Source organism: Lichenostomus cassidix, chromosome 1 (assembly GCF_008360975.1).
Source record: "Lichenostomus cassidix isolate B80296 chromosome 1, HeHo_3.0, whole genome shotgun sequence".
NCBI lineage: Eukaryota > Metazoa > Chordata > Aves > Passeriformes > Meliphagidae > Lichenostomus > Lichenostomus cassidix.
Genome location: NC_139479.1, coordinates 14,225,443 through 14,252,624, shown reverse-complemented (window position 1 = coordinate 14,252,624; position 27,182 = coordinate 14,225,443). Strand labels below are relative to the sequence as shown.

Here is a 27,182-nt window from a genome sequence, read left to right as displayed (position 1 = left end):
AAGTTAGGTGGGATGAATCCCACACAGACAGCCTGTTGTAGATGTGCTAACTGAATGGGAGATTCAGGAGCATCATTTTTTTCATGGTGTTCTGAGGAGGAAGCCTAGAAAAGGACTGAGAAGGGGGCGATGACCATGTTCTAGAAAAATCTGTGTGTGGTATAGAGAATGGAAAGTATGAAGCTGGAAAGAGCTGGAAAAGCGGATAAACACTGCATTGAGATGATTGCATCTGATACCAAATTATTCAGAACAGTCTAATCTAAAGCTGGCTGCAAAGAGCTGTAGCAGAATCTCATAATACTGTGTAACTAGATAATAAAATGTCAAATGAAAATTAATGCTCGTAAGTGCAAAGTAATGCAAATGGAATGAAAATAACTCAAACTATTCATAGATATTAACAGGCTCTAAATTAGCTATTAATATCCAGGAAATAAACTTTGGAGTGACTGTGAATAGATTTCTGGAAATATCTGATCCATGCTCAGGGGAGGTCAAAAGAATAGATGAAACACTACGAATTATTGAGAAAAGGATGGAGTAGACCCAGAAAATGTTCTTGTGTCACTGCATAACTTTACAGTGCTTCCACAGCTTGAAGGAGCGTACAGTTCTTCCCCAGCAGCCTCAAGGCAGGTATAAGAAAGCTGCGGATGAGCTAGAGAAGGGCTGCAAGGTGATCAAAGACACAGCAAAGACAGACTGCAGCTCTCCAGTCTGGAAAAGAGATGGATGAAAAGCTAATATGATACAAGCCTGTGGAACTATAAATGGTTGAGAGAAGCTGAACTGGGGATTCTTACACACATTTTTTTTGTTCTTGGGGCTGAGGAGACATTCAATAAAATTATCAGCACTGAATTAAGAAAAAAAACCCCAAAACACAAAAGAAAGTATTTTTTATAATATCCAAAGTTAAGTCATGGAACTCTTCGTAAGAAAAGGCCAAAAGGATTAAAAAGTAGATATTATATGAAATAAAAAGGTACAACTTTTTGAGTATTAAACATTGTGGTCCAGTAAAAATTCCCAAATATCAGATCCTAAACAGCCAATTGCTGGAAAGTTGCATTTATTTTATCACTGTACTTCTATTATATCAAGGGATACTTCTGTTTCCTGAAATACTGGATAATAAGTGCTGTTGAGTCCTTGTTCTCGGCTAAACTGGCATTTCACCTGATGCAGTGTTGCAGTTTTTGTGTTTCTAAGTGTGAGAAGAGACTCAGGAATGGCCAAAATGAAACACTATGGAGCAGATCTACACCATGGAGCATGTCTGTACCATGGGGTTGGAAGTCTCAGCTGAGTAGCAGAGAGTTGTCAATTTCCTTGGATGTAAGCCTGGCATAATGGATGGCAAAGAATTCCACTGAAAGGCCACCAAGATGTAGTAATGCAGATTTCTAGCATGGGAAAAACTTTTGATCTGGCGAAACAGGTGTAATTTATTGCTCTTTTTAGTTCAACATTAGTGCAAACGCAGAGGTCTTAGCTTTAGCTGAGGTGTGTTCTGGGTTAGAGGCCTACTTAAGTGTCATCTCAAAACCAATGGATTTGGTTGAAATGATCTGTGTCGTGGGTTTGAGACAGGACCCTGCCAGGAGGACGCACAAAAAAGGGCAAACAGGCTTCAAGCTTAAAGTTGCAAAAAGTGTTTAATTACCTAACAGAATTGGAGGATAAATGCAAGGCGAAAATATGCTTTTCATACATTATTTTGTTCACTCCCCTTCCCTCTTACAAACCTATAGTATTCACCCCCTTTCCTCCTCTACAATCCACAAGCCAGGTGGGGGGGGGGCAGGGTGTGGGGTCTCTTTTCAGTCCACAGAGCAGATTCTCAAATTTACTCATCACCACAATTCTTCTACTCTTTATCTCTACTTGTTTCTCTCTCTCTTCAGACAGTTTTCTGCTCTCACCCCCACCCTCTTAAGAAGCAGTCTCTGCACTCACCCCCCCCCTTTTCCCTCTTTGCAAACAGCAACACAGACAGGGGGCAGGTTGAGGGGTCTTCTGGTCAGTCCAATCAGGAAAAGAGGTTCTCTACTTAGCCAGGGGTCCTTCCCACGAGAGACAGTCCTCTAGGAACTTCTTTGGCGTGGGTCCAATCTCATGAGCAACATCCCGCCCAAGTTTTTGCTGCAACATGAGTCTTTTGTCCATAAGGTGCTGTGCAGACTCTCCCGAGCTGAGGCCAGGCTGCTTCCATGCCAGGAGCAAGGCCTATCTCTCTCAGTCAAGGCCTTTTGCAGTTTTAACTCTTAGATGAGACTCCCACTGGTTCACAGTCTTTTCCAGGCATCCACCTCCTCCTCTGGAGAGAGCTGTGGGTGTATTTCTGTATCCTTATGGACTCCATGGGCTGCAGGAGGAATTTCTGGCTCCCCCATAGCTTCCACCACAGCTAGCAGAAAGTTTCAGCTCTGGTGCCGGAAGCACTGGAGCACCTCTTTCTCCCCCCTTCTTCACTGACCTTGGCACTCTCCATGCTGTTCTCCCTCACATATTTTCACCTGCACCTCCTCCTCCTCCAACTACAAAGTGAAAGAAGTGCGCCTGCTTTGTTTTGACTTTTTCTTAAATATGTTTTCACAGAGGCGTAACCAGCACCTCCAATTGGCCCAAACTTGGCCGCAGCATGTCCATCACCTTCAGAGCCATCAGAGATTGGCTCTGCTGGACTTGATGTAAAAACTTCCAGAACTTGCACTCAGGACACACAGGAGCCATCTTTGTGCCACACCCCACCCCTCAGACACCTCCCTAGGCCTACTAGAACAGCTTCTGAGGGGCCCAAATTTCTCCTAGATGTTAAAAACACTTTGCTGATGTTTTGGGCCAATCAAAACCACCACATCTGCACGTTGGGCACAGAGAGCTCTGAGCAACATGGGCTGCTGGGGGTGTGCTGCAAAGCAACTGCAGGATTACTTCCCAAGGACTGCAGGATGAACTTTCCTCTCTCTCTCCTCCCACCATCACTACGCACAGTCCTGGGCATTTAAAGGCTGAAGTAAATACAAAAGACCCAGACTTATTCCTTTCCGCAAGGTGTAGTTTGTTAAAAACTAAGGTGAGAAACTCTAGAAATCTGAGGAGAGAAATGCAGTTTTCTAATGGGATAACTGCGTGGTGGATCATGATATTTTGAGGGGAGTTAGGTCATAAGCTTAACTTTTCTCCCTGATTGTGGCTGGACAGAGTGGAAAGGCTTCAGATCTGACTGTCCTCAATTGCTTACTCTATAAATGTTGTTTACATTATAATGATATAATTAGGACAGCTTAATGATGTGATTAAAAACACCCTCAATTCTTCTTTTGTTTATATTTTTGTCTACAGAGACATGGATTTTTCTTTGCCTGGTATTAGCATGCAGGTTTGGAACAGAGTCTTAACCTCTTCTTACTGCATTCAGGAAATCAATTTGTTTTGCTAAAATGAAATGGACATACGGTCTCAAGCAGCTGCATTCGAGTGTGACTAGAGATACTCATGACTTTACCAAGGTGTCAAAAAGTGTTCTTTGTTCTTTGTTCTTATTGGCTGCATTCTTCTGAAGGGAATAAAGTAATTTAGAATGTGTCATATGAGTCTACTGAATTGATGGCAGTCTTCAGCAGAGTTCGGGATTGGACCCAAAGGGTCATCCTGTGTTGAACAGTAAGCTGAAAAAAAAAGAGAAAAAGGCATCCTGATATTTAATCAAAATCCATTTATCTCTTCAGAATCAGATCTGCAGTCTCCAGTGATTATCATCCTTCCCATGCTTCCCCCCTTCCATTAACATTTAGCAGAGGAAGGATGGGTGTCCTTTCTGCATTATCTAGTACCTGCATCCCTGTTCACTCAATTCCTATTCCAAACTTTCAAAACCTCTCTTCCCTGGTGATGCTGCCAACCACATGGGCTTTGAGATTCCTGGTGAAGTTGTCAGGACTGGCATAAACCAATTTGAATTTATAATTTCTTTCAAAGTAGGGCAGATTAGGCTTGGCAGCCTGTGGGACGTGATAAACATGGAATTCCAGCAGCAGTAAGTGTTGTTTCAAGAAGCAGATGAATAATGTAAAGCTACCCTTGTATTTCGCAGCTCTGTTTATTATAAACAAAGTACAATAATTATAATTATAGATCATAATGGAGTTCTTCTCACACTGAATGACAATCAAGGCCACATAACATAGTCATTTTGGTTTTTGGAAAGGTTACACCTTTTATTTTGCAACCCTAACGTAAGAAAAGTGACAGGTGCTTATGGAGTCTTCTATGCTGCAGCTAGAGCCATCACACACATCACTGGAGCAGGAGTCAAGTCCAATCCATCATCTAGGCAGGAGTGGTGGGACGAAGGATATGGAGTAAAAAGTGACAAACATCATTTGGGTGCAAAATCTTTGTGGGAATTAGCATGTTGTCACTTCTTGCCTTCCAATGTACCAAAAGCAAATCTGCATCTGTTATGCAACCATTTTATCAGCATAACCTTAGCACACAGTACACCTCAAGAAAATGTTGAGAAAATAAGAACTTTTCCTTGGAAATATCAGCTGAGTTTGTTATAAGCAACAGAGTTTTACAGTTGCCTTGCCAGACTTGATCTTGAGAATGTGAATTTCTGCACTTAAGCACAAAACACTGTGATGCCTGTCTTCTGCTCTTCATGATTCAACAACCTTTATATATAAAATATTCTGCTGTTTTCAGGATTTTCTTGTCATGGTTGAAGTAATGTTTGAAGAAGCTCAGGAAACCCCCACTGAATTCAGGAGGCGTTGCAAGGGCATTTCAGATGCTCAGGTTAATGCACCTAATATCAGTTTCATTGTTTCTACAAAGTGTTACATATAAGTTAAGCATTATAAATGCCCATAATTGTAAATTATTTTCAGCTTTAAGGTTTTAACAGTAATACTAACACATATTCTCTGATTCCCAAGAAATGCTTCCATGATCTCTAGTTTACTTTTAATGAAAACCTTGAGATGGCAGTCTATGATCCACTTCCCTGTTTTCCAGTAGCATTGCTTTTCAAGAACGATTTGGAAGCCTCTTATTTAGGTGCTTTTTTTCCTATATACCTTAGATGATATTTCCTCTCCCAGTCTAAGTGATTTGGATGCTTTCCAGGTCTGATTTCAGTGTAGGCAATTTTCTTGAGAGAGCATTCTACAGAAGATATGTACACCATTTTCCAAGGTGCTTAACTTCATATATGCATCAGAGATGACGTGGTAACAACTCTGAAGTCATTATTAAAACCCTCGTCTCCTTCTGCTTGCCTCCCAAGAAGTAAAGTAATTTCGTTGCAGTCCCTGGTTGTCTCTTCCCTGACTGCCAGTCACGGAGCAAATGGTTAATGCTTTTAAAATAGGAAAGCTGAAATTGGCTGGATTTGAAGAGGTTGCAACCTGGATAAATTGCTTTACCACCTGCCAGATCCAATCAATACCCTCTTTTCCTTTAATACAGTTCAAAGTAAAAAAACACCACCACCAAAAACAATGCTCAAGGGTTTAATTTATCAAAAAAGGCATTTATATTATCCAGACATGGTATGTAGTGGTTACCTGTCTGGATAGGAATCAGTAACTCCAGGTGAAGGCACATTATTTCCAATGAGACATCTGTAAAAGATGCACTTCAAATTCACATTTCCCTTTCATTGCCACCTTCTGTCACTGATGGCAATTCCTATGTGTCCCAAGACACTTCAACTGGGGCTTCCTGCAGCTCCTGGAGAAAGCCAGGGGACATCGTACCTGCAGTTATCTAGGGAGGAGTGTTTGCTCTAATTACAAAGCAGAAATGCAGAAACTGAACAGGAACAAACCTCTGGGCACTTGCAGTCACCCTGTATTACGAATAGCAGCACTGACACTACTGCTGCATCACAAGCAGTTGCTCTGCCACTACCTGCAGCTATCAGCTTCTAGGAAATGCCAAGTGTCGTCTTATATTGGACCTTAAATACATAATGCCTGCCAGCACAACTCATAGCTAAACTGAACATAACTGCAGGGCCCCAGCCATGTTGTCTTCAATTCTAGTGGCTGATCCATTTTGCCAATTGGTTCAGATTTCACAGCATAGTTGAAAAAAAGTATGAAGCATAGTTCAGCTCATTTTTGAGGCTGCTGTGTCTTCTCCATGCCTAGAGCAAGGCCTTTCTATTTGCAGACTATCAAAAAATAAGTAAAGCTAGGATTTCAGGGCCACCTTCTACTGCATGTTTTATTAACACCAGCAATCAAGGGCTCACCTGGAACACAGACAAGTTAATTCAGTCCAGCCAACTGCTTCACCTCCCCTTCTCATCATCTTAAGTGCTGAGAGTGAAATGTAGAGATTGGTTATGTATAACACAACCCACTGTGTAGGCATGTTGGTGTCTACTGCTGCTACCTGCTGAATTAATTGCTTATCTAGGGAGAACTGGCAATCCTGTGGGACTTGAATTTTTAGCATGGAAGGACCTGGATTTGCTGTGTTAAGGCAATAGAGTTAGTGCCCTGGGAATTGTTACATAAGTATAGTTACACACCAAAACAGATGCTCAAATCCATTAGAGAAAAGTGCCAAGGTAGCTTCAAAATTCCTATTTATGTATAGGTATTTTCTCTCTATCTCTGTATTGCCCAAATTGCAGTACAAGCATGGTCCTAATTGGTCTGAGCTCTACAAGAGACAGCTTTCTGAAGGCTTAATGCTTTCTGAAAATAGTAATGCTTTCTGAAAAAGGAAGAAGAACTCTGTAGATGAAACTTGATGTGCATTTCAGGAGCTCAGCATGAAAGAAAGCAGGTTCTACCTGCTACCCACTCACTGTTCCCATGGCTAATTGCTGCAGCATTACCTGTCCTCTCTCTTCTACTGCCCATGTAGGTGACCAATGAATTACATAAGGGACCAGGTACAACTGAAAGTAGCCAAATTCATTTTTGGCAGGTTATTTTTCAGACAAAACAGTTGTTTGTTAGAGTTTGGGGCAAAACCACTTGCATTTGCAGCACAAAGATGGAGAAGAGGGTGTGAGGAAAGAGGCCTGGGATTGCTTAAACTGCTATAAGTGACACAGTTGAATGAGAAACTGCAGCTGGAAATCAGTTCCATGTTTTTTCTCTCCTTCCCAGCAAATGTACATTGTGTTTGTTTCTCTGCTCCACTCTCCCCTAAAAGCAAAATGGGGGGCAGAGTACCATGAAAAGGAAGTGATTCATCTCTGCTTCCTGTGAAGATCAGCAATATTTTTCTGGATGATCTTTTGCTTAGATGAGCTTTGTGTGCTGCAGCTGCAAGACTGCCTAAGGACTGCTCTAGGAAGTACATGCTGGTGTCAACATTTATCAATGGAAACAGTAGTTGATGCCAGGGTCATGTTCTGCCATCTATCTGTTAATCTTTCCCATGTGGAAGCCTGTGAAAATTGATCCTTCTTGTTTCTGCTAGGGAACAGTTGCCCACAACTGTGGAGTGGACCACAGAAAAGGGGGAGCTGGTAAGATGTGTGGTTGGATTGGGGCGGGGTGTGTTTTGGTTAATTTTAATTTTTACATTTTTAAATTTTTTTTTTTTAAATTTTTTCCCCCAGAAATCCCCTTACACTGAAGGTATGCAATTGTTCACAATTGTCTTGCAGGGAAGTTGCTTCAGCCTCCTTTGGAAGCAGCAGGTCAAATGAGGGTGTCACCTTCTTCAGACTGAAGGAACTTCAGGTTCCTTAAGTATTGAGCACTCAAAGCCAGGCAGCATAAGAATAATTGTGAAAGGCTTCAAAATACAGATTTTCTACAGGAGATTGTTAAATGGTAACTGAGAGCGATTATCTTATTTTAATGTTTATCTATTACCAGTGTAACCTCAGTTGATTCCACTGTTTTTTCTCTTGATTTTGTCATATCTGATTTACATCTTTACGAAAGAGAGTGAGATCAAAGGAATGACGAAACCACTCAGAGTCACTTTGTGATTTATTCTTCTCACTGTCACCAAAGCAGGACAGTTTCATAATCAACACAGATCTCTTTATGGGTATTAATCCAGGAAAGCATTAAGTGCTAGCCCAAATCTATTCCTGTTCAGGAAGACAAGTCTTGGGCTCATGTATATTACTGAGCAGAGATCCCTTCCCTTTACTGTATTTAATTTTCTGTGCAGATGTTTACTATGTGGGTATTCTGGAGATACACCTAAGGAAAAAATAATTCTATTGAGCAGGACATATAAACATGTAACTAATACACTTCTGTTGTGATACAGCTTTTCTGTTTGCATTTTGTTGATGCTAATTTCTTAGCTAATTATTTTACTCATTAGTCGCATCAAAGTTCCAGCTGAATTTACTTCAACAATTTCACAGAATCTCATTAGAGGAGATTTTATTTTCAGAATCAAATACAAGATATATTAAAAGGCAAAAATAAGAAAAAATGTCACTGAACTGCATTTAATTAAACATAACACAAAAAATGAGAAAGAAGGACATCAGTGAGGCAATGAATACACAGGTTACAGTTGAGAAAAACAGCAGCCACACATAAAAGAGAAATAGTTTGATGGAATGGTACTGAGTTTATCTGAGCCTTTTGTCAGCTTATCTGAAACTTCATTCACTTGTGATCAACCTCTCTTATATTTCTTAAATGGTTATGCTTACATAAGATTTCAAAAAGAAAAGTGCACTTATTTTATTCACATTTTCAGCAGGGTATAGATAAACCAGCCACAAGATGGCAATACACCATGCTGTGAAAAGAAATTACTACATTTTGTCTGATTTTAACCCCTCCATGAATGGCTACAATGTGCTGCATCTTGAGCTTGGAAAATTTAATGTGGACTTTGCGAAACTTAATGAGGAATAGTCACAGAGTAATAATTTTAAGAAAACCCCCCAAACTAATCCCACTTATTCTATAAACAATTTGTTTCTGATTTCTTTTCACTCTTCTGTTGTTTCTCTCCACTTACTACAGTTTGCTGTGTGCAGGGAGCTGTCGGCTTGAGGTAGTGAAAACACTACAGGACACAATATCCATTCACATCCCTGCAGTAAGGGAAAGCTGTGTGCTTGTGGAGCCCACAGAGACCAAAACCAATTGCTCTTGACAGTAAAAGCATAGCTCCATCAGTAGTGAGAAAGAAACAGATGCTCTTCTCCCCTGAAACAATAAAAATGGAAACAACATTATGTTATGAAAAGGATAGAGATGGGAGGGTGCATTGTTCAAAGACATGCTCTTAGGGACTTCCAATGGAAACTTCTGCAGTAAACTTTAGACCATAATTGGAAGTGGTGGCAAAAAGACACCTGAGGGTTTTTTCTGACCATAAAATAGCACTGAGGCATCAGTATGAGGTAGTTGCAAGGAAGGTTAATGTAATTATAAGAGTTAGCAAGTGAAGCATCAGATGTTCTGGAAGGTTGTGGCATTGCTGTTTGTTTGCATTCCATTTGCACCACAGCGATCTGGTACGTCAGGGCACAGCTATGGAGACGCTCCCCTCCTTTTCCCTGGAAATGCAAGTCAGCTTTCTGATGTGGTTCCAAGGCAGGATGTTGGGAAGTGTCTGGCTGACATACTGCATTTATGGAGTCAGGATTACATTAATCACTAGATCTGAAAGCAGGAGGAAGTTTTCCCAGGTCAGAAGGTCAGGGATTGTTGAATATGGTTTATGCTTTCTTGGGTAACAGAAGGGTGTCACCTACATCTTAAGGCAACACAGGCATTTCATCGTTTTGTTCTTGTGACGTGTTGCAGGTGACTTTTGATCTTCTGCTACCGCCTTCAGCTTGTGTCATGTTGTGCAAACAGGTACATCTGTGGGCTGTCTTGGGTAAATGCTTGTTACATCATGCACTACAACAGAAGGGCTCTGGACTAAAACATCTAAATAGTGTGACTTTTTGTTTTATGACCCTATAGCACAATATTTTATCAGTCCTTGTCTCTAAATGCTTGGGTTAGAAATGCTACAGAAGTTAAAGGAATCATTAATGTAGCTTTAGATTTAGCCATAAATAAGCAAAATATGGGACATAGAAACATAAAATTATTTTGGTTGAAAATCATGGAGTTCAACCATTAGCCCAACAACGCCAAGTCCACCACAAAACCATGTCCCGAAGTGCCACAACTACATGTTTTTTTAAATACCTCCAGCAGGAGGACTCAACCACTTAACTGGGAAGCCTGTTCCAATGTTTGACAACCCTTTCAGTGACGAAATTGTTCCTAAGATCCAATCTCAACCTCCCCTGGTGCAATTTTAGGACGTTTCCTCTTGTCCTATCACTTGTTGCTTTTAAAACTAGCTGAGAGACTGACCCCACCTTGCTACAACCACCTTAGTGAAGATCTGCCCACCACCCCTCCCAGCCTCCTTTTTCCCCAGGTTAGACAATCACAGCTCGCTCAGCCACTTCTCATAAGACTTGTGCTCCAGACTTTTCCGTGGCTTTGTTGCCCTTGGAAATGTTCCAGCACTTCAATGTTGAAAGACGTTCTAGTGAGGGGCCCAAAACTGACCTCACCAGTGCCGAGTACATGGGGACAATCACTGCCCTGGTCCTGCTGGCCACATTATTGCTGATCCAGGCCAGGATGCCACTGGCCTTTGTGGCCACCTGGGCATAGCTGGCTCATGTTCAGCTGCTGTCAACCAGCACCCCCAGATTCTTTCCCACCAGGCTGCTTTCCAGCCACTCCTCCCCAGGCCTGTAGCACTGCCTGGGGTGCTGTGACCCAAGCACAGGTCTCAGCACTTGGCCTTGTTGCACCTCATACAATTGGCCTCAGCCCATCAATCCAGCCTGTCCAGGTCCCTCTGCAGAGCCTTCCACCCTCCAGCAGATCAACACTCCCAGCCAGCTTGGGGTTGTTTGCAAACTGACTGAGGGTGCCTTCAGTCCCCTCATTCAGATCACCAGTAAAGGTATTGGACAGGCCCCAGCCCTGAGCCCTGGGGAACACTGCTAGATTAGGCCACCAGCTGGATTAGGTCCATTCCCCACCACTCTATGCACCCAGCAATCCAGCCCTGTTTCCACCTGGTGAAGAGCACACCCATCCAAGCCATGAACAGCCAGCTGCTCCATGGATATGTTGTGGGAAATGGTGTCAAAAGCTTTACTGAAATCTACATAGACAATATCCACATCCTTTCTCTCATCCCCGAAGGCGGTCACCTTCTCACAGAAGAAGACCAGGTTAGATGACACATTTTATTCCATTTCTGTCATTCTGGGTAGTTTATTCTGTACCCTGCTGGCTTTGAATTGCCATCCTGCTACTATGTTCTCAGACTGCCTTCTGCTTATAAGAATTAGAATAACCAATCTGTTGAATTGTTGACCATTTCTGATGACCACAAGAAAGGTCACTTTTTTTTCCCTAACCTCTATAGAAAATCTGACAATGCAAATGGAAATCCTTCCTGCCTCTTGTAGGCAGCTGGGCTACAGTTTGTAATGGTAGTTTGAATTGCTAATGCAATTTTAACTACAGTTCCCTATATTTCATGTTTAGCTTTAAAATTTAACGGGAGTTATATGCATCAACCTAGGATTTTTTTATTAGTTTGCTCCACATGTTCCTTCATTACATCCCCTAAAGGGTTGATGTATACCCTAATTAACCACTTTGATTCTTTTATTGCAAATTGCATTTCAGCTACTGTCTGCTCCTTGCTGATGAACACTTTCAATGAAGACAAATATGTTTTTCTTGTAGGAATTTCATTATTACATGAAGTAGATTGAAAGTTTAATGAGTAGTCCAGTATTTTCTTCTGAATACTGTTTATTCTGGGTACACTAGAACAAAGACATCATGATGGTGATGAAACTGTTTTATGAGACAATTATCCACACATCGAATATACTCAAGCTGTAGGGTAAGTCAGTCATTGTTCATATTGAAACTAAGAAGAACAGAGACCACCAGCATTTAAAGAGTCTGTGTCTCTCAAGTACTAGATGGTGCCAGTTGATTTTTTTACTTTGGCTCCAGGTTGGTTTATTTTTTTGTTACCATAACCACTATAGCAATCTGAGTTGCTACTGAAGTTGAAATACCTTTTTACTAGATTTCATTTCATTGATGCCAGATTTGAAAGGAAAAAGAGTAAATTCCACCTCTTCTTTCCTCTCTTTCACGCATGTGAATGTCCAGAAATGCCTTCAAAACATACAATAAATGTGTTGTGGTTAAAATAGAAAAGAGAGAGCACCCATAGAAAAAAAGTTCTGTCTACTGGTTCATAACAGCTCCTTACTATAGCCTGAGATGTGGGAGAGGTTACTAGATTGCTATGGCTACTTCAGAATTTTCAGTGGCTGTTTTTCTCATACAAAACTCTGCTTTTTAGAAAAGTCTGTCTGTGAGATAGGTTTAGTCTCATTTTTATGTGAACCTTGGCATCTTTCTTTACTATTGTGAAAAAAATAAACAAATCCAGTTTCTTTTTGACAACTAATTTTTCCTTTATGAAATCAAGCCACTTCTAAAAACATGACCTTCAAAATGATCAAAACAGAATCTCTTTGTTTAGACTTTGTTTTTTTTTTTGCGTTTGCTTCATTTATGAATACTTTTTAGATTTTGACTTATTGTGATTTAGTAAGGGAAACTGCCAAGTCTTAGGAATTTTCACACAAGGAGAACACTGTTTTTCATGCAGCTTTACTGCTTGTCTGTCTCCCATATAATTTTCTTTTTTTAGCTCCACAGTCTACCTCCTACATGTGAAAAAATATTTTCATTATATTCCTGTGCTCCTGTGTCATAAGTCCTTTATCTTTCTGATTTAAAAAAAAAAGACTCCAAGAGGTATCAGTTTGTTTTCCTCCTTATTCATGGCCTTCTTGCTGATGCCTTCAATTTGTTCCTTGCTGAGTATGGTGTATGTCTCTATGGCTTCCTATGACCCATTTCATTCTGCGTAAAACGATGGCTACATGCTGCTACTGGCACCTGCAGATGGGGAATTCTGACTGGATACTGATTATGTACACTTTATCTGAAATGCATGAGAATGTTATAAAGAGAAGTCTTAGATCCATGTTACTGCTGGAACATGTAGAACTCCAAGGGTTAAAAATCTGACTGCATTTATGTAGGAAGGAACAGAAGAAAACAGGAACAAAAATCAGGACCATTCTCAGTGAATTTAGCTAAGAACCAAGAACAGCTAAATGTATGTGTAGATGCTATCCTACATCAATGAATTTATGAGTTTTGTGAGCTATTTTCTGTTTGTTCGTTTGTTTGTGTCCTCCCCCTATATCCAAACAAAGTAATTTAGGAATGACTCAAGAAAAACAGAATCACTTCTTTCCAGTCAGTTAAAAATGCAGGCACAAAACTTTTCAGCCCTAAGTGTGCCATTTTTGTGCATTTAAATGGGTAAATACACATTAAGATCACCATAAGCCTTTCAGCCAAAGTTTTCACATCTCTTTGTTCTTTCACTGTTTTCAGCCATATAGATTTTCCTGATATCCTTCCTTTCCTTTTCTTTAGTCTGACTCATTGATTACACATCACTAATGGGTTTTCCTGTGCTTCAGTTTCTCCATTTGTGAAATGACGTACATCTAGATTTGCTGTTGTGTCAAGGTAATGGATTTATTAGGAATACCTCAGCTAGTCATTGACATGTTGCCATTTTTGGCAGCTCCTTAAAATTAAACCACTGAGGTACTACTTCTCCATGCCCTGAGGCACTGTAATAAACTGCTCCTATTCTAGGCTATCTTAAAAGAAGAGGAAAATACTTTCTATCTTACATTAGAGAAGTAAGCTCTTCCTGGGGAGAAGATGGCTGGCTTGTTTGTCAATGGGATAAAATATACAAAATTTAGGACATCCTGAGATGGTTATTTTTGTCAGAAAGTAAAATGTTATGAACCAATCCCTGGTGGCTCTAAGACAGACGTGCCACTGGAAGAAGCTGGGCCAATTCGAAATGATGGTAGCACCTCTGTGACAACATTCTTAAGAAGGAGAACTAAAAAAAAGTTATTGCGCAGTTGTAATTGCAGAGCAGGGGTAGGACTCCTCTCCCTGAGCAGTGGTAGAAACAATGTGTGATGAACTGACCATAATCCTGATTTCCTGTCTCCATGCTCTGCTGGGATAGGAGGTAGAGCTGGGAAGAAGGGAGGGGTGGGGGAGGGGGAAGGTGTTTTTTAAGGTCTTGTTTTACTTGTCTTCATCCTGCTCTAATTTTGTTAGCAATGAATTCACTTAATATCTCTAATTCAAGCCTGTTTTGCCCATAACAGTATTTGCTGAGCAATCTCTTCCAGTCCTTATCTCAGCTCATGAACATTTCTCTCCCCTGTCCATCTGTGGAGGGGAGTGAAAGAGTGGCTCTAGTGGGTGCCTGGCATCCAGCCAGGGTCAACACACTACAGTAAGTACCTGAAGGGAGGGTGTCAAGAGAATGGAGCCAGGATCTTCTCAGTGGCGCCCAGCAACAGGACAAGAGGCAACAGGCAGAAACTGATGCATGGGAAGTTCCACATGAACATGAGAAAGAACTTCTTTCCTGTTCAGGTGATCAAGCACAAGAACAGATTTCCCAGAGAGGGTGTGGAATCTCCCTCACTGGAGATCTACAAGAACTGTCTGGATACAATCCTGTGCCAAGTGCTCTGGGATGGCCCTTCTTGAGCAGGGAGGTTGGACCAGATGACCCCACTGTGGTCCCTTCCAACCTCACCCAGTATGTGATTCTGTGATTCTGTAATTTGTGCATGAGGTATAAAATAAAACAGTCCTTCACAGAACCACAGGATGGTTGAGGTTGGAAAGCATAACTGGAAGTGATCTAGTCCAAGGTCTCTGCTCAAACAGGATCACCTAGAGCTGGCTGCCCAAACCATCCAAGTACAGGCAGGCTACATAGGTGGCCTGCACTCAGATGCTTACATGTGTGAAATATCAATCTCCTCTTGAGGGCAGCCTTGGCAAAGCTCAAAAAGTCAATGCTGTTCAGGCCGAACCTTACAGACAGGGCAAACTAAGAAGACACTCTATGAACTAAGCCTCATCCTCTCAAGTGTGTAGAGGGAGCTGATCTGACATGGTTATTCATTGTGACTATTCGTGAACCATGGCCTCTTTCCTGTACAAAGAAATTCTCAGTTAACCCCTGCTTCATGGGAACCTTTGGATGTGCTCATTTGGCCAAATCTATGTGGAGAATCTCTCAGGGAGAGTGTTCTTTCCTTCCTGTCTCTCTCCTGCAACTGCCTAAAGCCTCTGAAGCACAGACTGCTTCATCTCCTTTGTTAACTGCCTTCAGACTGCTCTTTAGACAGCAGCAGACTATTTGCAGATGAGACTAGCTGTTCACCAGAAAGGAAATGATATCCAAATTTCAGTTCAAAATAGAATGAATTAAAGGCATTTAATCTCAATTTCAGTCTTTGCTTGTTTTTCTCCAAACTGCATAATTGAGCTGCCATTTCCAAATCATTGTTCCCAGCTTCTTGTCACTTAGCATCTCTAGCATTTCAAGCAGATTAATCTTGAATCCTTTATTGTGTAACCACATTTCAACTGGAAATAGCAGCAAATCCTAGACATTCTGAATTTCATCTTTGCATCATATATAGCCAATGTTATCAATGCAAAGTGAAAAGCAAGCAAGAATGAGTGCAGTGCTCACTTGCATTGAGTGGATACAGAGGGGAAGGAGTCTCCTCTGCACATGGTGCTGAGCACATGCCTACCCAGCAGAGCAGAGGGATATCACACTGTTAACAATCTGCTCTGTGTGCCAGCAGCTGGATATTTTCTGGAAGTTGAAGGGGACTCCTGTATGTCTTCTTGCAGATTCTCTGACTTTATCAAAGTCTGCACCTTACTATTATTAAAATGAATCTCATTTGCATGGGAGGCTATGGTTAGTGCAGAAATAGAAGAAGTTGGATTGGTTATGGTAAAATTATGAAACAACAAGGAGGAATGTGGGAAAACCAGGTACTGTGATCCCCATCAACAGGTTGTTTTTGTGAAATGATAGGTTACAAAACATGTTATGTCAGTACCAAATGTGGAACTTAATTTTCTTTTATAACTTCCATTTCACTTTTTCTTTAGCTGTCCATCCATTGTCTCGTATTTCTTGTTGCAAATAGGGCTGTTGAAAAAAAATGAAAACCCAACAACCCAGTATGATATGGACAGGGTCAGTTTAATACCAGACCTGTATTACTTGAGAACTGTGTTGAAGTAATGAAGAGGCAGAGACTCAAGACACTTAGAATCAACCCATAGGATCACTCCATCTAAGGTACGAAAAGCACATGGCAAAACGGGATCAAAATCTGATTTTTATGATTTGACTTCTTTGAGTAGGTGGAACTACCTGTAGACATGTGTAAGATAATATGTATGAACCACTTGTAGAAATAGCGATGTCAGGAAAAAGGTACACAGGCTTCCACCTCAGAACTGTGAATCCTTAAAGCCAAAACTGGAAAACTCTAAGTCACTTTGGTTTAGAAAGCACTTTGCCAAGATTGTGCTCGTTTCTTTTGTGCAATGCTCCCTGTGAAGAAATCAGTTAACGAGTGAAAAGCCACACCAGGCTGGTTTCTGATGGAAAATATATGAGAAAATTATGGGGGAACTGAATAGAGGATGTGAAAATTCAGTTCACTGTTGTGGTGGAATGAGAAGATTTTCTCGGAGGAGGAGGAGATTCTCTCTGAGATTTGGGGGTAAGGATGGTAGAGAAGAACTACGCAGGTTTAGAAGGGTTTCAGTTTTAGGTTGATGAGGGTTTGGATTTCATCTGGAGAAGGAAACAGTACACAGAAAAAGACTGTGGGGTTTTCTCTTCCCTGTCCTCCCTTGCAATCTTCCCTGTGGACTGACAAGCTGCCTCCTGTTGTCACAACCCCCTTGCACACACGGTCACTCGTGCCCTCCCCGTCCCGGCTGCTTGCTCTTACCCCGGCACCCTCCACATCCCTGCCTGCTCATCCTCCCGCACCCTCTGATTACACACAGGGGAGGGGAAAAGAGATGTATGGAAAGGTGTATGGCAGCAACACTGTGAGAAACACGCTGGAGACAAGGGCTGAGCCCTTCTGCAGCGCTGCCCAGACAAAGCCTGCTACCCGCTGGCTTTCCTGCCCGTGCCAGCCCTTCTGCAGCGGGCAAGGCGCTGGGGGCAGCCGCGGAGCTGGAAACCATGGCGGCGTTTGGCGGCTCTTTCCGCACCAGCGGCGCGGAGTGCCCGCGGCCTCCACCCGCCTCTCCCCGACCCCGCCCGGCTCTCCCCGACACCACCACCCGGGCACCACCCGGGCACCACCCGGGCACCCCCCGACCCTGCCCGGGACCCCCCGACCCCGCCCGGCTCTCCCCGATCCCGCCCGGCTCTCCCCGATCCCGCCCAGGACCCCCCGATCCCGCCCGGCTCTCCCCGACCCCGCCCGGCTCTCCCCGACCCCTCCCGCCCTCAGCGCCCCGCCGTGCTGCCCGTGTCCGCCGGCAGATGGCGCTGCAGGCCCCAGCCGCGCGGCCGCCATTTGGCCGCTGTGTTTCCTCGCACCATGCAAAGGTAGGGAAAGAAAAAGCGTCTAGACCGGTTTGAGAAAATTAACGTTCAAAGCTAGCACAGTGGAAATGCGAACAGCACCAGGAAATTGCCCCCTTCTTCCCTCCCCATCGGTGCCCCCTTATCCAGCCTGGCCTTGAGCACTGCCTCTATTGGACTATCCACAACCTCCCTGGGCAACCTGTTCAGTGTCTCACCACCCACACAGTAAAGAATTTCTTCCTAACATGTAACCTAAATTTCTCCTCTTTCAATTGGTACCCATTACTCGTCCTATTACTACAGTTCCTGACAAGAATTTTATGTCATTTTTGGGTGTTTTTATGTATCAGGACTGGTTTCAGCTGGGGACATGCACTGACAATGCCAAGGAAGAGGAAAACAAATCCTGTGAAATTGGCCTGGGTGCTCAGTAAAACTGTAGTGGGTTCAGTCTGAAGGGGGAAATGACCTTGTGGAAGAGCTGCCCACCTTCCTGGCAGAGCTGCCCACTTCCACAGGGCTTGGATTCATCTGGAGATGCTTTCACGTGTGTTTCTCTGCAGGTGTGTTTGCAGTGCTTGGTGTTGAGTTTCCCAGCTGGCACCAGCTGTATTCTGATGGGACTCGGTGTGTATTTACACTGACATTTCGAGATCTCACCTGCAAGCTGCTCCAAGGAAGGTGAGCTCTGTCACGGATGGTGCTGCAGTCAGATTCCACTGACCCTGACTGGAGAAACTAGAAATGACTTCATGCCACCACCCTGTGTGTCTCTCTGTCCTCTCAGTGGTGGAGCACAGCCAGGTTGTCCTTGACAAAGAACACTAAAAGCCTTAGTGACGTTTCTACTGGTTTTCCATAACCTTTCAGCAGATCTGAAATTGGCTAACTGTGTTAGTTAAGAGGGAAAAATAAGAATTATCTTTTCCTGGTTCAGCATTAAACTCTTTAAAATGTCAGCCAGCTTGGTAAAGAGGGTGAGACTTTTCACTTTAAGAAATAAACTTCAGAGTAAAGGTTTGTTTCTATGACACAGATGAAAGGGAATTAAGAGTAGGAAATGTGTGTTTCAGAGCAGCACAAAGTATCAGGAGGGAGGGCATTTAAATAAGGGTAACATTTTAATTACCTCTAATTTCCAGAGTTTCATCTGTTTTGTATAAAACTGGCTAGAAAATAGCTGCTCTAAAATAAGTCTAGTGTTTCATGTCTATGCACTCTTCCATGTGCTTGAATAATATGTGTAAAGGGACACAACATGAGAAAAAAAAGGCCAGACTTGCCAATATAGATTTCAGCAAAGCCAGATTAATGATTTCCATTTTCCGTTGTCTATAAAAACATGTGAAAATCTGCATTACTTTTTGGTGTTTTAGTTTATTCTTCTCATGACAATTCAAAAAATACAGTATAAGCAAAAGGAAAAAAAAGTTGACTGTTATGGCTACATTATAAAATGACTAATAAAGTTCCTTAAATTTTGAAAGATTACTTTAGACTTCTCAGCTGACATAGTAAGTTATAGTATTGATCATGGAGTTTAGAGGATGCACACCTTTCTGTAGACCTAAAGGCTGCCTGAGGAAAGATGCAAGAATTTAGCTACAATGCAGTATCAGTCATTATCTTCTCTGACAGAATCAGAGACATTTTTTACCATGGTAGAGGTAGCAGTTGTAGAATGAAAAAAATTTATGCAGCTACAGGATGCATCCCATTCAGGTGAGCCTGCCTTACAGTGCCATGCCCTAGACTTGAATGGCAATTTTCAGCTTGGATTTCAGGACCAGCTGCAACAACAAGGCATCTTTTTAGTTGCAGTGCAGCAGAGGTGTACATTAACATAAAACTCCCATGGTGGCAGTAAGATCATTAACAAATTGGCTCATGTAGTTTCAAGACTTTCTTCCACCTCATTTTTACCCGTTGAAAAATGTTCAACTCCTGTTTGAAAAGTCTTTCCCCGTCACTAGAGGACACTATTGAACAGAAAATGCTGCACTTGAGTGCTCAGATGAGAAATTCCCTGTTCCCAGGTGCCAGAAACTTGGAGAGAAATTCAGCTTTCAGCAACTGATTTTAACTTGACTTCTTGAGGGCTTTTTTTTTTTTTTGTTTTAACCTGTACTGTCACTTTACTATCCTTACTCTTGTCTACTGGGGAAAACCCACTGGAATCATGTCAGCCAGGTATCAGACCTATTTCACTATTTCTCTCACTGTTTCATGCATTTAAACTATAGTATGTCAGCTTGAGATAACAGCAGTTGTGCCAAAAGACATGCAGTAAACAGAATACAGGGCAAAGGGAATTTTCTCCATAAATACGAGGATGGCTCTCTCATTTTATTTGTTAATGTTACTAATCTCTTGCTTTAATCCCATTTCTTATCCTTCATTTCAAGATCCAGAGAAAATTAGCAAGAAGCTTTCACAGTTTCGTCTTGAAAAAAACCTTACGTCTTTCCTATGGAAAAAAAACAACAACATTTAACATATGACAAATAATAAACACAAGACGTCTGTCTAAACAGAATGAGGGCTGCTGAGTGAAGTGAGAAGAAACCTAGAGCTTTGACATATTTACAGCAGACTTCTCCATCCCACTGGTATTAGCTTGCAGTATGAAACACCTTTATTTTGGAAACTGTTTTGCAGTTTGATGTAATTGTCTGCTTATAGAATCTGGGAAAACTTCCACATGCTACACCTTGTAGACTTTTTCTAAGAAATGCAATAATGTTTCCTCATATAGGGAGGAAGAGCAGTGATGACCTAAGGCATGTATTGTTGAAAACAAGGATGTGGTTTTTCCAGTATTGTCCATCTGGTGTCTTTCATAACGCAGTGTTAATACAACTAAGTTTGTAGAAGACCAGAAGCAAAAGCAACTGCTTCAGGGAGTGCAATAATGAAACCTTTTTACCAGTTTTCTTCTCAACACAGTAAGATTATAATAGATGGCTGATAGCCTGCACTCAGCAGTGTCAAAGAAAACAAACATGAGGCAAATAAATAGAGAAAAATGTTTATGCTGAGATCAAGAGACTGAGACTGAAGAAGATGTAGATCTAAGGACTATAGAGAACTGCACAGAGAATTATGTGAGAATTATCTTGCAAAGGACTTTAAAAAAATTGTAGTAGTCAGGCTTTCAGTGAAAAGATGGAATGAATCACTTTGCCTATATTTTGGTAGTTTAAAGAAATACATGCTATATATGTAACAAATGTTGGGAAGTGACTGCTTGTGCACAAGCACTGATTTTCCTGGAAAGCAGTTTGGGTATTATTTATTTGTTGAGTGAGTCTGGAGTGCCAGGATACAGTCTGTGATTCCTTCTTCAGATACAGGACTAGCTGGTTTCTATGTCCTTGTCCTCTCCCTATACAGAGAGTCCCTACAGAGTAGCAGTCCCCAATATCTGACTTGTGAAGCATGTGTTAGCTTCAAAGCTTATGAAACAGCTCAAACCCACAGCAAATTGAAATACTGTGTGAGCTGGCACAGGCAGGCCACAGGAAGAAATGCAAAACCATGGATGAAATGCAAAGAATAAATCAATTTTTATTACCTTCCCAACCAGAGGATCCCCAAAGCAGCACCTGACCAGAGGCATGCAGGCAAGGATGCACCACAGAGCACTGTCCATGCTGGATGATCACCTAACCTGCCCTTCTGGGATCCCTACAGGTGTAATTTACCACTGTGCTTTGGTCTTTCCCACACCGAGGCAGGAATCTCAAGCATGTTTGATGTGGTGCCTCTAAGTCTATCACAGGTCTGTGTTATCTAAACACAGATATTCTTCTTGTTCAGCACACATGGCCAAACAACAATTAGTATGATATATGTAGTTTTGACACCCCAGCTGACAGTTCTTGTGTGTGTTTAGAGTCCTCCTTCCTAATCTCCCACTGTTTTCCCAAAAATACTGAAACTGAGGCTAAGGAGAAGAGTACAGCTGCATGTTCCCACAGTATGTTGTGACTCTATGTTGTGGCCTGCACAGGTGCCAGTGTGGAGGACAGTCTGTGCAAAGATGCTCAGCTCTGCTCAGTTCTACACTGCCAAGTGTGGTGAGTGTCTGCTCACAGGTATTGTCTTTCCTCTTGGCACAGTTATGTACTTGGCTGTAAGAGGATCCTGAGACCCCCAGCTGGTATTTGTAGGGTCATTTACTGAAAATTGGTGTCCAGACCCTTTAGCTTCCCATCAGATCTCAGCTGGCTAATTTGTTTGAACATCCTTTTCTGTTTTTCTTGATGGTGTCTGAATCTAAGGCTCAGAGAAAGAACGTAAAAAATAACTGGGAGGAAAAAAGTAAGAGTACAAGATCTGACAGTTCATAAGACCCTTTATAAGTGGGCCAGTGGATTACAGAAATACCATGAGTGCATGGTATATTAGATGGGTCTCTTTCTCACTTTCTATACAAGGTTATTCAAACAATAAACTACACTGCCTGGTTCTCTCTGTATATGAGCACTCATAAGAATGCTCTGGTCTGACCTGTGCATTTTCTGTGCTCGTTTTGCTCAGTTTAGTGGGTGAAGTTTGGGCAGTGTCCCACTGAATAATACATGTGTCTTTTAATAGCACTCATGTGCTGCTTTGTGTGGGCACTGCCAGAAGCAGTGCTGATGCAAGGCCTGCACATTTGTGACACTGGGTAGAGACAAGTATGTGGGACTTGACTGTGTGCAGGGTTTTGTCAAACTGTTTCTTGTGTGAAATGCAAATGACACAGCCATCTAAGGAGTCAGCAATTAGAGAATAACTCTCTTTTGTGCCTTCTTTTAGGTGAGCAGCAAACGTGTGTAAATCAAGAGCTGTCAAAATTGCAACAGCAAAAGGCATTGAGAAAAGCTAAGGGTAATGTGAGATCATCTGTGTGTTTGATTTCTACCTATTTTATAGGCACTTGAGTTAATTTTCATAGTTGGCACCCGTTACATCTGTTTTCTTTCCAGCCTCTTCACTTCTGGTTGGTTTTTTGGTTTTGTTGTTGTTTTTTAAATTTTTCTTACTCTTGGACCATAATTTATTTATTAGAAGAGCGTTTGGAGATGTTTATGTTTTCTTCTCTGAAATACCACTGGCTTGTAATGACATTAGCTACAGAGAGATGTTAACCTTTGGTTAACAGCCAGATATTTCAAAAGGCATGCCCTTCTGCACTCTCAAAGCAGTGCCAGCTCATTCAATTGTGCAGTAGACCCCATCCCTCACTTGTGCTTCTATATGAGAAGAGAAAGAGAGGGATCATCATCTATTACAGATTTAGCTGCGGGATGAGGAGCAGAGAGGAGAGAAACTTGGATGCCAGATTTATATAATTGGATGCATGCCACTGCAGTCTCTGCAGCATAGGCCACATGCCAGATCTCTTTCTTAGCCTCGTAAGGCAATTGATGAAATCAAGTTAGCTACTGTATGATTCTAAACTTTTCTTCTTGCTGGCTCACTTTTATCTGATTTTCTTTCTTCCAGAAGGTGCTGCTACAGCTACTCATAGCATTGCTGACTGGGAAAGTAGCAGAAAAAGTGGGGTTTTTTTTCTTAGTTTGAGCAATATGACGGTGAAGAATATCTACCTAGGATATTTTGCCCTGATAGAAATTCTGTACACTTACTGTAGGTTGTGTCCTCCTGCGTGTATTTCGTGACTGGTGTTTAACCAGGCTGTGTCCTGAACTGAATGGCTGGTGAGACATCTGTTTGGTGTGTGACACCAAAGGCAGTGCTATTGAAGGAACTCAAATTCTCTGAGCCTTTTGGTAGTGCCATGTCTGGTGTAACTGGAGAAGTTGACCAGTTCTCCAGACATTTGAGGTGGATTTGTTTAAAAATTTTTCTTACCTTGAATTCTCTAAGTTCCACAAGATTATAAATCAAAAAGACATCAGATTTTATAATAGCATACATTAGAATACTTAGCATCTTTTCTCCTCAAATAATGAAAGCTGAAGGTGACTAGAGATGGAATAAAGGTCTGTAATTACATCTCCTGCCACTGTCACTGCAGTTGGATTCTTGTTTCCATCAGGTTTCAGACAGCTCAGTAGCTTCCTGGGTTGCGGCAATTTCTGCGAAGTAATCTCTGATCCATGGAAAGTTTCTTTTCCATGACTTCAGAGCTTGGAGCATCAGCTCCCCTGCTTTTCCCAAAAGTCTCCTTTCTTGTGCTGCACTCAGTTCTTTTTTGAGCCCCTACTCTTCTTGGAGCACCTTGTAGACTCTGGAGCTTTATCACACTTGCAGTTTGGTAACAAGGTAATAGCACAGACAGGGTAATAAGTAGAACTATCTTAAAATTGATTAATTCTGGAAAAAAATTACCAGAATTTTGCAAGAACACCCACTCTGAAATGAAATGAGGTCACTCTTGACTGGTGATAGCTCCCATGGCTACATTAAATCTTCATTTTACACAGGAACTCTTAGCATTCTCCCAGGTCATGATCCCCAAATCTGTGGTGGATGCCCCCCGCTAAGTCCTATGACAAGATTTTTTTAACCCTACTCTTTCTGTGTAGGACTATTTATGAGTAATTTTTATGAATTATGAGTAATTCTTTGATTTTAATTTCCTTTCCATTTGAAGCTTCTCCTGATGCTTTCCTTAAGCTAGAGGAAGTTGTCCATCATTTTTCCATTCTCCACTGTGGTTATAGTTATTCCTGCTGCGTATCTCAATGCTTGCAATGAAATGTTAACTAAGTGTGACATTTTTAGTAGTTGCATGTGGCCCACTTACTGCTGTTTTGAGTCCCCAAATCTGTTGCAGAAAAGTCATGGTATTGATTTGAGCTATACTAAGAAGAAATTTATTGCTGATGGGAACATTTACAATGGGGCTTTTTTAAATGTGTTTTTTACAGAGAAGAAAATGGTAAAACCAAAATTCTTTACAGAAAGGGTATGCATTTCAAACATAGAATTGTAAACACAATTAAATATAATTTATTCTTATTCTTGATATTCTGAACATAGAAATTTTCAAATCTGTTTCTGGGGCAGTTAACTCAATCTTGTATCTTGTCCTTTGGAAGAATAATTTGCATTGCCAAATACAGTTTCTGAACTCTCCCAAATTAAAATTTCTGTTGTAGAAATGGAACAGCAAGGTTGAATTTGAGACAGCCAGAATGGAAATTGACCAGCTGGTCAGTAACTTCCTGACTGGATTTGCAGGTGAAGATATTAAAAAGTTGCCTGGACTCAACCATGTACTCGAGGGGACCCTGCTTGAGCAGGGAGGTTGGGCTGGGTGATTTCCAGTGGTGCCTCCCAACCTTACCCATTATGTGATTCTGTGAATTCTGTGAATTCTTTATTCAGCACCTTAGCATTTTTGTGGCAGTATAAGTAAGATTACTTCTTATTTTCTTGTTCCTTATAGAGGAGATGGTTACCAGTCTAAAAGTCCGCCTGGAACTGGCACGCAATTGGAGATCTTGTTGACTTTGTAAAAGGTGTTGGCTTGCTCATGGAATGAATCATCATGCCAACTTGCAGATATAAGAGCAAGTTTTAATCTGAATAACAGTAATCTTAAAAAAAAATGCCCAAATAAAATTTTACTATAAAAACAGACCATGGTATGGGCTTCTGTATTTATTTAAACCCCCCAAAGTTACACACATCTTCTTTCACATTTCTTAAAGGAGCTTTCATTTTAAAAATAATTTCAAAGTTAAATTAGCTTAAGAAAAAATGTAATGATGAATATTTCAGCACTACCTGAATGTTGATCTGTAATTGAAAATAGAGACAATAATGGCTTAGCAATTGTTTCAAATGTAACAAAACATGTTTTACATAGCTGCATCCTCTCATTGGTTTATTTAAAATTAGCAATGATCATTCTGAAATAGATAAGCCATTTAAGGGCATTTATATTTTTTTGTTTTGTTTACAGAGTACATTTGTCAGCCTCCCTTTAGTCCATCTCTGGTTGTTTGAATTCGGTTTTTTTTTCCAAAACAGCTTATGATATTAAATTGGAGAACAAACTGAATAGTTTTTGTATATAATTTAATTTATTTTGCATTTTATTTTTCACTTGCTTGTACTCTAAAAATGCAGAAGTTTTCAGTTTCACAAAATGATTCAAAGTTAACCCCAAATACAAGAGCATCAAATTATGTTCCTAAATTCGTGTTCAGAAAAAAAGATAGTCTGATTGCCAAAGGTAATGAGTACCAGTTTTAGCCACAGATTTTGTCATCCATACTGTTTAAGATACTTCATGAAAGAGTACCTGCAGTAGCAGGTGTGGATTGGCCTTGTGGAGAAGTCTGGATCTTTGCCTTCACTTCTCAGGTAGAACCCATCAGCACTCTCCAACTAAAACCCCACTATGTAAAGATCATGAATTGGCTGAAGCTTGGGTTGCAATGACCTTCTTAACCTTTTGCCTTCAGAAGTCCTATTTGAGGATTTTTATAAGCAGTTTCAGGGTTGTGTGATTTATCTTGTATCTGTACCACACCCTGTCAATTCATTCTGTTAAGATGGACACTTCTGTCAGAAATCTTGTGACTCAGATTTGGAGTTTGATCTCACCTAGAGCTTATGTTTTAGCAAAGTAATAGATTGAACCTGTCTCTCATTTGAGATGGAGGTTTTGATCAGTTCCTTTCGTTCTGTTCCTTTCTCCATGTACACACACACATATATATACTTAGGATAAACCCAGTAATTATCTCTCTTGGCTGATTATTTTGGGGGCGATGATGTGAGAGTCATAAGCATTCATTTCTGTAGTGTTATCCCACTCCACCCCCTCACCATGTGTTGAATTGCTATGGTATTTTTGTTCGTCTCTTGTCTAGTCCTCTCCAGCCTTCTCTTTTCTCAATATGGATTTACAAGCTTATAAGAACTGAATCTTTGTTATTTTCTCCTTTCTCTCCCCCCCCCCTTTTTTTTTTCCTTCTCTCTTCTAACTGAATGTGTGTTAGTGAAATCAGGGAAGAAGAAAATTGGGCTGCTTGCTTTGCGTTGGTGTTTACTATGAGTCATAACAACAGCTTGGTGCTCTTGAAAACTTTTGTGGTGGGAGAATAGACAGCATGGATGCAGTAAAAGAAACGGCAGAATGTACTGTACTTGCAGTTCTCTGACTCAAGGACATAATTGAGGATGATGGGAATGCATTTTGATAGAGGTTTGCACTTACTCATGCTGTGGATATATAAAATTTCTGCTAAGGAGGCAAATCTGATTGCTCAAAGTTTGCCCTGGTTGCATTGAAACTGGACTTACTGGGACGGATTTTGGCAGCAGCTGACTTTTCATAGACCTACCTGAAATAGCTTTGGTGTGAGAAGTGAGCTTAGAATGATTATTTTGACACTGACAGTACATAGAAGTTTAATATGAGATGACGTATTCATCATAGTTCTCTCCAGTTATCTGCCTGGAACTACCCACATATAGAATTTAAGAACTATTTTGTTCTTATGCCTGGAATTACCTTGTTCCCAAACTGCTTACAATTTCTTACAGTTGTATTAGGGACAAGAATTTGTCCTCCCAGTGGAGGACAGAACTGAGCATATATTAGGATCTTAAACAACTAGTCATACACTACATGAAAT

General features: G+C 41.2%; 2 long non-coding RNA genes across 5 annotated transcripts in view; both read left to right on the top strand.

Moving 5' to 3' along the window:
* The window catches only part of LOC146444232 (uncharacterized), a 62,364-nt gene extending 48,202 nt beyond the window's left edge, over nucleotides 1-14,162 (top strand). For 2 of the 4 annotated variants that reach the window (XR_014849765.1, XR_014849764.1), the window contains 2 exons: nucleotides 7,649-7,817; nucleotides 9,774-14,162. This is a non-coding gene — a long non-coding RNA (uncharacterized LOC146444232). The remainder of the gene's footprint in view (nucleotides 1-7,648; nucleotides 7,818-9,773) is intronic. The other 2 variants (XR_014849766.1, XR_014849767.1) reach the window with 2 other exon arrangements.
* A 40-nt stretch (nucleotides 14,163-14,202) lies between these two features.
* Nucleotides 14,203-25,287, top strand: LOC146444231 (uncharacterized). The gene is made up of 5 exons (XR_014849771.1): nucleotides 14,203-16,317; nucleotides 18,138-18,255; nucleotides 21,161-21,267; nucleotides 21,587-21,659; nucleotides 24,985-25,287. It is a non-coding gene; the product is annotated as an uncharacterized LOC146444231 (long non-coding RNA).
* Nucleotides 25,288-27,182: the final 1,895 nt, after the last annotated feature.